Here is a 13,517-nt window from a genome sequence, read left to right on the forward strand (position 1 = left end):
GGGAGATACAATCCCAAAAATATCCCCCTTGTTAATACCCATCTATAGGCTGTGTGTCACGGGTTGTCCAGGGTAGATGTAATCTTTGTTTATGACAAATTCACCATAGAATTGCATTCGGTTTCTTGTAATAGCAATCGAGTGATGTCACCGCATTGACATTCAAATGCATGGGATTAGCATTCCTGTGAAATCATTAGAGAGCTATAATAAACAAATAATTTGGCGATGCTGCATTGGCAGTGGTGCACAAGCACAATTAATTGCAACAACGCATTTATCAATAACACTGCATAATAGAAAAAATATATGAAAGGTGATGTTTTGGGCCATGACCCTTCTTCAGAGCTATGCAGAAGGGCTATCATCTGCTATGAGAAAAAGCCATTGCCTGAAACGTCGCCCATTATATTTTTTTCCTCTAATGGCAGTGTTATTGACCAATGTGTTTTTTGTTTGTTAATAAAGCTAAAATAGGTCACCACTTAACTAGAACTTTACAACCTTTTTGCCATTAACAAAGATTCAGACCCATATCTAACAGAGTGGATCCTCATCTAAGAACATCTAGGAGTTCACCAACATTGGTTCAAGCAAGCCTAACCCTGCTGATGGGACACTGAATGTAAACACCTGTGCAAAGTTTGCTTGTGTGCAACCAATACTGCCAAATTATGCCGGAAGGCCACGTGGCTGAAGGAATGTATGAATACAAAATACTAATTTATTAATGTGTAGGGACATATATGTAAAGGAGGCGTATTCTCTGCTTATTTATTTTTATATCAAGTCAGACTGCCTAGGACACAGAGTCTAAGTGTGAAAGTGCAGGACCAGATACATTTGTTTTTGGATTAAGATTTAAGCCAATGCATTTACGCATCAATCGAGACAATACCGAAATGAAAAAAATTAGAGTGGAGATCGTTTTTTGTTGCAGCCTCCAAGACGCACATGCAGTGACTAGTTTGCATGCTGCAGGTCATTACACACGTGAACAAAACATGCACGTATTTCTCTCTTCTGGTCTTAATATTGTAAATATAAACATATATAGCTGGGAATTTCAACAAGCCTATGTCTATTGGAAGAATGATGCCATTAACGCAGCTGACAACTTCAATGAGGTACTGCGCTGCCATGTAATTTGCATAAATTGTTTATGGTTTATTAATATGAATACAACGGATATTTACGTCTTCAATGTGTTTTCGGGTTGTACGAAGTGTTGTTCGGCATATCCAACGCTTCTCTCTGCATGCTGGGAGCTTATTCCTGAAGAAGTTTCCAGCAGGTGAAGCGAAACGCCGTATATCATGCCGAACAACATGAATTACAAACCAAAAACACATCGAAGGGCTATGCAGCATGCCCGCTGTAAATGCTATACAATACTTTATATCAACATAGTGTGTGCATTTATATTGGCCGGCAAAATCCCATCACCACCTCCACGCGGTGCCGGCTGGATTCCAACCAACGGTGAGGGTCTTTGGAGTCAGATGGAGCGACCCACCGGCCAAAGTATTTCTGTGTCGCATCTATGGCAACGTCAAATCAACTTGGAAGAAGCTAGGGCGCCCCCCGGGGGAAACGCGCGCCGTCCTCGCCCAAACGACGCGAGAAGTGGACGAGGGCTACCTGCTCATGGACGGGGCAGGCTAAAGAAGTTAGTCCGACTACGGCTGGGAACACTCAACATCGGAACATTGACAGGGAGAAGTCGAGAATTGTCAGCTGCCCTAAAGGCCCGTCGTATCGACATCGTATGCATCCAAGAAACGAAGTGGAGTGGAGCAAAGGCCAGGGAGATTGGAGAAGGATACAAACTGTTCTACAACGGTGAAAGAAACACCAAGAACGGCGTTGGAATCGCAGTCAGCCAAAATCTACGAGACAACGTCGTGGCCATCCACCGTGTTTCCGACCGCCTCATGTCCATCGAAATCGACTCAAACGACCTACGCCTCCGAGTGGTATCTTGTTATGCGCCGCAGCCTGGCTGCCCAGCAGATACCAAGGAGGAATTTTGGGAACAATTTGATGGACACATGCAATCGATAAACGGAGAAGAGCAGTTAGTAATTGGTGGATACCTAAATGGACACGTTGGAAACGCCCGGGATGGATACCCTCGAAACCATGGTGGCCAAGGATATGGTACCCGGAACGATGAGGGAAACCGACTTTGCGGAAGCCCATGATCTTGTCCTCGCCAACACCTTCTTCAAGAAGAGACCGTCCCATCTCATTACGTACGCCAGTGGTGGGAGATCAACTCAAATGTATTACTGGCTTGTCAAGCGGGATAAGCTGAAAACGCTGACAATAAAGTCATACCATCGGACAAAATCGCCCCACAACATCACATCCTGGTCATGGACATGAAAATGGACATTGGCCAGCGACATCGCCCACCAACAACGGGACAGCAGCGAATTAAGTGGTGGCGGATGAAGGAATGCAAGGGTCAACTGAGAGTTGCCCTCAATCAGATTGACGTGAACACCAACCGACCAGCGAATGCGATTTGGGAAGATCTCGCCGGCCAACTGTGCACAGCAGCAACGGAAGCACTGGGGCTAACTAAGCCGGGAAAACGCTTCATTGACAAGTAAATATGGTGGTGGAACGAAGAAGTGCAACTAGCAGTGAAAGAGAAGAAGCTAGCTTTCAAGAAGTGGCGCCAAACGCTCGCAGATCTGGATTACCAACACTACAGAAACTGCAAATTGGCAGCGAAGCGAGTAGTAGCAGCGGTGAAATTAGAGTTGCCCTCAATCATATTGACGTGAACACCAACCGACCAGCGAATGCGATTTGGGAAGATCTCGCCGGCCAACTGTGCACAGCAGCAACGGAAGCACTGGGGCTAACTAAGCCGGGAAAACGCTTCATTGACAAGTAAATATGGTGGTGGAACGAAGACGTGCAACTAGCAGTGAAAGAGAAGAAGCTAGCTTTCAAGCAGTGGCGCCAAACGCTCGCAGATCTGGATTACCAACACTACAGAAACTGCAAATCGGCAGCGAAGCGAGTAGTAGCAGCGGTGAAATTAGCTCAATACGACCAACTGTATGTCGAACTGGACACCCCAGAAGGTGTCAATAAGATCTATCGACTGGCAGAGGCGCGCCATCGTTCGATTCAGGATATTGGTCAGGTTAAATGCATAAAGGATGAGAATCACAGCGCTCTCAGAGACCTGCCCGCCATCCTTCAATGCTGGAGTGACTACTTCTCTGGAATCTGCAACCAGGAATTTCCCCACCCACCGATTATTAGTGCTGAACACGTCCTCGGTCCCGTTTTGACTATCACCATCATCGAAGTGGAACAAGCTATCAAGAGAATGAAGAATGGGAAAGCGACTGGCCCGGACGATATCCCTGCTGAGGCCTGGAAGATTCTTGGCAGGCAGGGTGCTGCCCTCCTTACCCAGCTCTTCTGCACCATCACGAGCACCGGTGAGGTCCCAGAAGCCTGGTCGACCAGCACGACGGTTCCAATTTGGAAGGGTAAAGGGGACGTGGCAGAATGCTCGAATTGCAGGCCAATCCGGCTCCTGTGTCATGCGATGAAGATCTTTGAGCGAGTTTTGGACACGAGGATTAGACACATCATCACCCTTTCACCTAACCAATGCGGCTTCGTCAAAGGATGTGGCACTACGGACGACCATATTCGCGGCTGGAGAGGCACAGAGAGAAGAACAAAGCTGTGCACGTGTCGTTCCTCGACCTTGAAAAGGCATTTTACAGGGTCCCCCACGACCTCATCTGGCACCCGCTTCGATCCCATGGAGTCCCTGAAACCTACGTGCATTGGGTGCAACTCCTATACAAGAACGTCACCAGTGCAGTCAGGTGCGCAGTGGGCATATCGCCGCCATTTCCCATCAGCGTTGGAGTGCACCAAGGATCGGCCCTGTCACCACTCCTGTTTATCCTGTGCATGGACACGATCACTGCCGACCTGCACACGCCCCTACCATGGTCAATTCTCTATGCCGATGACGTCCTCCTCTCAGATGAAGAGAGAGGAGATGTGGAAAGACAAACGCGCCTGTGGAAGGAACGTTTGGACGAAAACGGGATGAGGTTCAACATCAAAAAGACGGAGTATATGGAGTGTGGCCCCCAAACCGACGGCACCATCAGCATTGACGGGGAAGATCTGAAGAAAGTGACGGACTTTAAGTACCTGGGCTCCACCATCAGCTCAGATGGAAGCATCACGACTGATGTGAGGTCACGAGTCAATGTAGCATGGATGAAGTGGAGGCAAGTCACCGGAGTCCTCTGTGATCGGAAAATGCCGGATAGGCTGAAGGGAAAAATTTACAAGACCATCATCCGACCAGTGGCACTCTATGGATCCGAGTGCTGGCCAGCCACAACTGTACACGAACAAGCCCTCCATACCATGGAGATGAGGATGCTCAGATGGAGCCTTGGACTGACTCGATGGGATCGTGTCATGAACGAAGACGTTCGGAAGCGACTTGGTGTGGCCCCCATTGCGGACAAGATGCTTGAGACAAGGCTTCGGTGGTACGGCCATGTGATGCGAAGTGAAGAGTCATCAGTGGCCAAGACTGCCATGCGTATTGAGCCAGAGGGCCGCCGTCCACGCGGACGTCCGAAGAAGTGATGGATGGATCGAATAAAGGAAGACATGAAGACGATCAACGCATCCCCCGAAGATGCCCTGGACCGAGCCAAATGGAGAAGACAATGCCGAAAAGCGGACCCTGTGCCACAGCGGGAACAACGCTAGGAAGAAGAAGTGTGTGCATTTATATTAATAAAATGTGCATTGCGGTGTTTATTGGACGGAGTCGATTTCTTGCTCCGAGGTAATGCCGTCTGCTCGTTAATGTCCATTGAGGTAGCTTGGTTTATTGAAAAGGATGCACTGTTCTCTGAGATATCTACTGTGATGGAAGATACTTGGTTCCCTCGGGCAGTCAAGTGATCGCTCTCATTAAAAGGTGGGTACTGCAATCAAACGTTGACACACAGGTGTCATGCACAAAGCATTTCAAAGTGGCCAAAATTCAGGACACACGGATCTTTCATATATTTTAACACTGACATTAACACATTTTTATTGTTTATTCTTTAAGTTCATATTTTATCTGTTATCGTTATTAATATATATATATTTGTCTTCTTCCTGTGAGGTCACGTCAAATCTGTCGTTTACAAAACTCGACCAAGAACCCTGCATGAATTGAGACAATTCATAATTGATGAATTCAAAGATTAAACCTGTATTCTTGAAAATAAAGTCCTACATTTATTTAAATTAACGCGTGTGTTAATGTTAGTGTAAATCAGTGTTATTTGTTCAAACAAGTATAATAACCCCATGTGTCCCGACTTTTGGGAAAACCATCATACATTCTCATCATTCTCACCCCCCACTCAAAGCTATGCGGTCTGATGTCAGCCCTGTAGCATAATTTTGTCTAAAACAAAATCCACAGTGGGGACGATGGCACAATATAGTCAATGTTACACAAACTTTAAACACAAGTTAAATGTTAAACATGATTGATTTTGTCTATCATGCATTCTGCTTTAGCTCTCAATTTCCCACTATTGTACCGTGTTTTATATTTATTTTTATAATTTAGAAGGGTGGCCGAGCTAAAGGCCTCCCATGCTACAGGGTTGTCCAATAAAGCTTCATATTATGGCTGAACTCCGTGCAAATATAAATATTATGGATTATTTTTCACAATAATTGTGACTCGGCTCTGACCAGCCAAGCTCACTGCAGGAGCCCTTGCCAAGAGCAGGCCATGAACCCCATTTCAGAGGCATTAACTGAGTGGTGTTGATGTGGTCCCAAGCCCCCTGAGCCACCCAGCCACCTCAGAACCCATTCTTTTGAGTGATCAGCCGTTGGCTTTTCTGTTGTTATTACCCTAACCCAAGCACTCCCAGGATAGACCACCTCTTAAAAGTGGTCGATCAATAGGTGGCTAAGTGAATTATTTACCAAATGTAGCACGACAGAGGGCAATAAAGAGATGGATTGGTTTTAGCCAATTTCATACAGATTGCCAAATTTACAACCTATTGATAGACCTTTACTTAAGGGGTATATGTATAGTACAATGCATCCGAGTAGTTTACACGTTGATATTTTTCTGAAATATGCGTTAACTTTTTTTAATGTGTTCCAGTGGCATTTTAATCAACGTGCATTATCATCGAAGTTCAAATTTCAAGTTTATTTTGTTTAACCAGGTGAGACCTCATTAGCCATAGTCATCCCATGCAATAATCATCAAGTACCTACACATTAAATCATTTAATTGCTCCATCTCCTCGATAGACGCCCTCTCGGATGCGTTTTGTGCCAACATTAATTAATTTATTTATTGTGATAAGGCAGTGTCTGTTCACAAAGCAAGGTAAATTCACAATAATGCATTGGGCATTTTCATTAAAGGATGTCTCTGACTACCACAATAACCTTCGATGCGAAGGAGTCTATAATGAATGGTTATTTCGATGTCGAGCTAAGGTTACATAATTGAGGTGTTATAAAGCCCTTGGCAAGCATGTGTTAAAGTACAGAACTGTTAACCCACGTAACTTTAATGGAGTTTTCACGGGTGTCTGTGCAATACTAAATTGTAAAAGTGGTCAGATATTGCTAGTCTTAAAAACGCCATCGGTTTAAATTACGCTGATTGATTTCAGTCTCTGTTCTTTAAAAGTTTGTATAATATATTCGAAGCTTTCATGACTGCATGAATTACTCTGGTTCTTAAGGTAAAGTCAAGTAGAAAGAAAGAAAATTAAATAATGATAGAATACGACGTTTCGATTGCAACACAAGCAACCATCATCAGAGAGAGGGTGGGGGTGCAAGAGGGGGGGTTGTGTGGAATTCCTGCCCATAGGGGACGGACAAGCTGGACACTGGACTTCTAAACAAACAAGCACCGAGCGTTGTGTGGAATTACTGCCCATAGCGGCCGAAGGAGAGAATGGACCCATAAACAAGCACGGAACAAGCACGGTAGAAAGCAAATTTAGTAAAATTAGGAAGTGTAATGCAATGCAACACAGAGAGTCGGTTAGAACACAGTTAACGCATAGCCTGGTTGATTACGTTCTTCCCAAGATTGATAAATTAGAAGTTAAGTGTGAAACAAACAAGCAAGGCAAACCCGCCCGTAGAGGTGGTTCAAACTAGATTCGAAGCTTTCGTAACTGCAGGAATTACTCTTTGGTTCTTATGGGCATTAATTCCATACAACGCTCCGTGCTTGTTTGTTTAGAAGTCCAGTGTCCAGCTCGTCCATCCCCTATGGGCAGGAAATTAGGAATTCCACACAACTCCCCCTCTGCCCCCCCCACCGCTCTCTCTCTCTATGTAAGGCCTCGACACAGAGACGTTGTCTTTCTGTGTGCCTATGTGTGTGTCTCTCTCTGTTTGTCTCTGCGTGAGTCTCTCTCTGCTTGTGTCTGTCTGTGTGTGTCCGTGTCTATGTTTCGTCTCTCTCTCAAATTTATCAATCTTTGGAGGAACGTAATCAACCAGGTGGGGTGTTGACTTGTGTTGGCCGACTCTCTGTGTTGTATTGCATTATATTTACAAGTTTACTATGTTTGTTTTCTCGTTAATTTGTACCTGATGATGGTTGCTTGTGTTGCAATAGAAACGTCGTATTCTATTATTATTTTATTTAATTTCTTTCGACGTGACTTTACCGAAAGAGCCAAAGAGTAATTCCTGCAGTCACGAAAGCTTCGAATCTAGTTTGAACCACTCCTACACCAGGTGGGGTGGTGATTGTTTGTTGGCCGACTTTGCGTTGTATTGCATTATATATCCAAGTTTACTATGTTTGTTTTCTCACTCATTTCTACCTGATTATGGTTGCTTGTTTTGTAATCGAAATGTCGTATTCTATTATTATTTAATTTAATTTCTTTCTACGTGACTTTACCGAAAGAACCAAAGAGTAATTCCTATATTATTATTGTGTAATGATGTACTTTTTGATGAACATTTTATTACAGATATTGCACACAAATGCTGCTGTAAAAGCTAGCTGAGGACTGCAGTGTACATAGTTGCGTTTATTCGATTGACACATATCTTACATATGTAGTGACATCGGGGATGTCACTGTATGGTGCCGGCCCGGGACGGCCGTGGCGTGCGATGTTCCTACGTCGCGGACAGCACTGGGTGGGTTGCTGTGTAATGCCGGCTTTACTAGAGCACGGCGTGCGATGCACCATCATCGCGTGCACACCGTAGATGGGTGTAGTACCAGCCCTACCGGGGCTTGGTGAGCGCTGGCATAGCGCGGGCACCACGCATAGCGTGTAGTGCGGGCTCCCACAAAGGGGAGCGGGAGAGTGTCAGCCCAGGGACAGGGTTTCCCCGGGCCATGGCACTCTAGTTGACCCCGTAGACACGTGATCCGGAGTATCCACAGAGAGGGCCCTAGGTGGGGGGGCTAGGGGGTGATCACGTGTGCAGGGAGAGCTCTCGAGGGGGATCGAGAGGGAGCTAGAACGCTCGAGAAGGCGGGCGGGGCCTGGGCAGAGCCAGCCCCGACCCGGGAGTATATAAGGTGGGTCCCTGAGAGGGACCGGGGTCGCTTCGTTCTACAAGCCGGAAGCTTTACGTCCTACGAGGCATCAACACTTGGTCGGGGACCCGAGTGAGGGTGTGACCCTTCGTAGCTGTAACTCCTATGTATAGTATAGTTAGCTGGGTGGTCACCACCCTAGGCTGTATCTGGTAACGGGGCAGTTGTCCCTTTGTGTTAATGTTTTGATGTTAAATAAATGTGTTGCCTCTAAAGAATAACGTCTGCGACTCAGTTGGACTCACGACACATACAATAATTGATACTCTTAAAAAAAGTATTGTATTTCAATACAATTGATCCCAATCATATTCCGAAAGCAGTAACGCATGACATATGTGTAGTGGGTTCAATCGAGGCACACACTTGATCTTGGAGGCAACACGTTTATTAACTCACACCACGGGATAACTGTTAACATTAACGTCTTAGGGTGATGACCACCACGGCTGACTATATACACATTGGACAGGATAACTACAATCGGACCAGGACAGCTAATATGCTGCCTGGTCCACATGTGCGAAGACCGGAGACCGAGGATCCAGGCTCCAAGACGGAGGATTTCTTCCCAGAGATGAACAGCTGCGATTCCTCTCGGGACTCGGCCTTTATGGGCTGCGGCGTGGCCAGGCCCCGCCTTTGGCCACGCCCATTTTCAGATCCTTCTCGGAGACTCAGGGCCCATCTCACGTGTCCCTCTCCCCTCCTCTTTGGTCCTCTTTACCACCTCGTCCGGTCACGTGCCCTCTCGAGTCCCCCCAGGCTGTTATGTCCTCACCCGGCCTTTTCTCTCTCACTGCCACTGGGACCATGTCCTCTCTCGAGCCCTTCCATGGCATACTACCTCTAGTGCTAGAGAGAAGCGCCGCACATACAGTACTACTCTTCACCTGGTACTGTCGCTACACTATAGTGACACCGTTTATGTCGCTACATATGCAATGTTATCTTTTAAACTGATACATAACTGCTATCAATTTCTCGCATGTACGTAGTTCTGTAGAGACATAAAAAGCACAATGTTCGTCGGGAAATATATGTTTTCAATCACAGTGGCTGAGCACAGGCTCAAACCTCCAAATGACCAGCAACAAACAACACTATTGGACGGTATACTGTACTGCATGAAGGTGATCGTCTTAAGAAACAATGTCTATGTTCTTGCTTTAGAATCAGAAGATGTATTTATACTGGACGAATCCGATGAGCTATAAAGCTCTTTTTCACAGATGTCCAGTCGGGACAGGTCAGAACTAATGTTGATTGCTTGCTATCTCTTTTATACCATAACCTGTGTGTTAATGATCATTAATATATATGTTATCGATAACAGCGATGCGTTACATCATCAAGAGTTATAGAACTGTACCAATTTTTACAGCCCTTTGTCAAGCCACTGCTTGTTGATGGCCTCTCCACATTGTCAGTTACAGGGATTTGTTTGACCATACTTCAACACGCTAGTCATTTGGTGGGGTGGGGGGGGGCTAGCAATGCGGAGCTCAGGAATAGTCCAGCTCTCTTCATTGATGTCAGACAGTGCTAACCACTGCACCACCGCTCTCATAAGATATTTGTAAGATGGTTCTTTTAACGTTTGAAAATGTAATTTTTTAAATGAATAATTCACCTGCAGTCTGTGTGCACAATGGGGCAAAATTCACCTGCAGTATTTTATCTAACAGGGGGACCAAAAGACTGCTTTTTATGAGTGTGGGAGACCCGTGAAACAGGGCGAACACAGGAATGAAACTGCAACACCACCACAAAGGGGTGCAACGCATCAATGCACTTTCTTGCGTCAAGTCACAGGGTAGCTTTCATCTTCGTATGATCCACCAATCCCACCTACACGTTTCCGGCTGAATTACAGATGTGCAATATTACTATGTACACCCAACAAATCTACGCGCGTCTTTCCTGGAGAACATTCTGAATGTACACACATATTTTGATAAAATATAATTTACTGATGCCCTAAACTGTATTGTTGTCCATGCATTTACATCAATACAAACTCGTTATGCACATGGCTCTTGAGCATTTCGGGTCAATGCTGAATTATGTTGTGTCTCTGCACAACATCATACATAATTGCAAATTAGTCTACTGGCATACAGGACTAATATTATAAAAGGGTACACACCACTTACAAATATTGGTTCAGAGTAATGCTTTAAAATTTATTATTTTCAGTTGGTAAATTTCCATCGCTTCCCAGTATTATGGTGCAACGATGTTTTATCACCATTGCAGAATCTTACACAGTGCGATTATTTAGTATTTTCTGTATGACAAAGATCCCCCCATACAGAGACTATTGAAGCAAGCATTGTTAGTGAGCACATATTTAGGCCAACACCACGTCTGGCCACAGTTTGCCTACCCCGTGCCGATGTTTTCACACCCTACCGGGTACCCATTTAAGGCCGAGCTAACCGACAGGAGACGCAGGACTGATTGACATATTAAGTAATGTTAGCCGTGGCTGCAAATCGAACCAAGTAAGCCGGATTCACAGTGCTATGAGATTGCCACTCCACTATCACAATGAGACCAAAGACAGAGACCAAAGACAGAGACCAAGATCCCCCGTATATAGACTACACAGGCTGCTGGTGAAAATGCTGTTAGCGAGCACTTAACTTGCCACTAACCACCACGATGCCAACACACAATCTACGCACTGATTTCTAATTGCCCAGTGTGATTTGGATAGGAGTGGGTGTTGATTGTATTGGTTTATATATACATTTATTTTGTCATGCAGTTTGTATTTATTTCTATTGTTATCATACATTTCAGCGAAATTATTTAAATAAGCAATGATCATGGGGTTTGCTGTTCCTGGTGTCACCATCGGGCCAGTCGGTCTATTTCAACGGCCTGACAATTTAAACACTAAGGTCCCCGATGGGTAAATCGGAAATGTTAGGGAGCCGAGAAAGCTCTATATAGTCCACACGCTATATCCTGCATAGAGCCAATAAACGCCATCCGGCTCCGCTGGGTGGTGCGAGACCCTCTGGTACTGGTGGCAGCATTACACATCTCAGCTAAAATGTATACCTAGCGTTTTTATGCATCTCTCTTGTTTCATCATTATCACTAAACCATATATTTTTACAATTTTTATTTTACAAAGTAAGGCCCACTGAGCTAGATAGCTATTTTTTTCAGAAGCGACTTGGCCACAAATAATAGCTCGACGAAGTGGCTTATCACGTGGACATTTATGGCAGCCAAATAATCGAAACGCATTTCAATTCTAAATGTGGAGGGAAAAGTCGGAGCACCCGGAGAAAAGTCCACACGACCACAGGGGTAGAGCGAGAAACTGTGCAGACTCCAAATATACAGTACAGGCGTTAGTCGGGATCGTAACCACGACCTCCTGTATACCAGGCAAGGCAGTTAACATCTCGCCACCGTGGCCCCCAACATCAACATCAGCCACGGTCAACCCACTTCTGGATGACGGCCTACAACCCTAGCCACCGCCAGCTCATGATCCTGCAATGTAATCTATTCTCTCTCGCTGTAATATGCATGTACCCTACATGGGCAAACACATATATACGGTTCGCCATATATAGATACCCCAATGATATCTAATGATCCTTTTTTTCTCAGATTATTGAATATTGTGTACTCAATGGCTCCGTATCTTACAGAAGAGATTTAAACATATTTAATAAGCATATATTGATTGGTGGGATACATTTAGAGGCTTTTTTGTATAAAAAAAAATTCCAATATAATTTCTCCCCATAATATGTAATCCTCTATGATGTGAATGCCTCATAAACACAAGGTTCGCTAAAATAGGTTGCATGTGAGAAAAGGGGTCGAGATGGAGAGAAACAGTAATACTGCCCAAAGAAACATGGAAATATATTCAGCCCCACCGTTGCTAACGAGCTTACGGAAAGGGCAGACGATGATGATTCACTGACAAACTGCTTTGACAGATTATTTTTGGGTTTTCAATCAATATTGGCAATACCAGGAGGGGCACAATTTAATGAAGAGTTTAACTACAATGACCTCAATTAATACAAGATATATGTACCATAGTATCCCATTCAAGCGCTGGCGAATCTTGATTCTTTGTCAGATGTTGTCCAAATGGTGGTGGTTGCTACCTCCTAGGTACAAAAAAAACATCAGGACATATTAAAATAAGAATCTTTCACAACACTGGAGGAGGGGAGAGCTACATGTAAACGCTTTGTCTTGAGTAGTGTATTATTATACAACAACAAAATACACGGACATTGAATTTCCCAAAAAGACACATTTCCCAGGACAGCTACCTCAAAATGAGAACGATCCTGGGAAAACCAGAACAGAAGACAACCTTAGATTCACATATTAGAGAATGTTCCTTTTTGTCAATTATTTTCCCCAATTTGTCGATGTCCCCTTCATAAAAAAAAACAGAGGAACAGCGCCAAAGCGGTATATTTTGGCCATTTCATCAAGACGTGAAATCTGGTCCAGATGAAGCAGACCATCAAGAAAGTTGCCACGAGACAACAAATTATTTGACAAAATGTCATCGATCATCAAATGATAGAAAGGGACACGACAACCGCTATCCTTGCGGCAATGTAAAATATAAACAGTCAGTAGCAGGTACCACTGGCAGGTTCAAGACAAAAAAAATAAAATAAATATCAAACAGGTGTAATGAAATAAACCATCTCGAGAAGTCGATTAGAGTGCATGGTGTTTTTGCTGTGACAACCGCTGTGTATGGAGCTGCGACGAAAGATTCTATTTTTTTTTTAAATAGTGACAGATTGGCGAGGGACGTGGAAGCGGCGTTTCATTTGTACCCCGCTGTTCACATGAGTGACAGATCCGCTTAAGCTTCTTGGCT

Source organism: Lethenteron reissneri, chromosome 21 (assembly GCF_015708825.2).
Source record: "Lethenteron reissneri isolate LAM-NWPU_2019-01 chromosome 21, ASM1570882v1, whole genome shotgun sequence".
Classification (NCBI taxonomy): Eukaryota; Metazoa; Chordata; class Hyperoartia; order Petromyzontiformes; family Petromyzontidae; genus Lethenteron; species Lethenteron reissneri.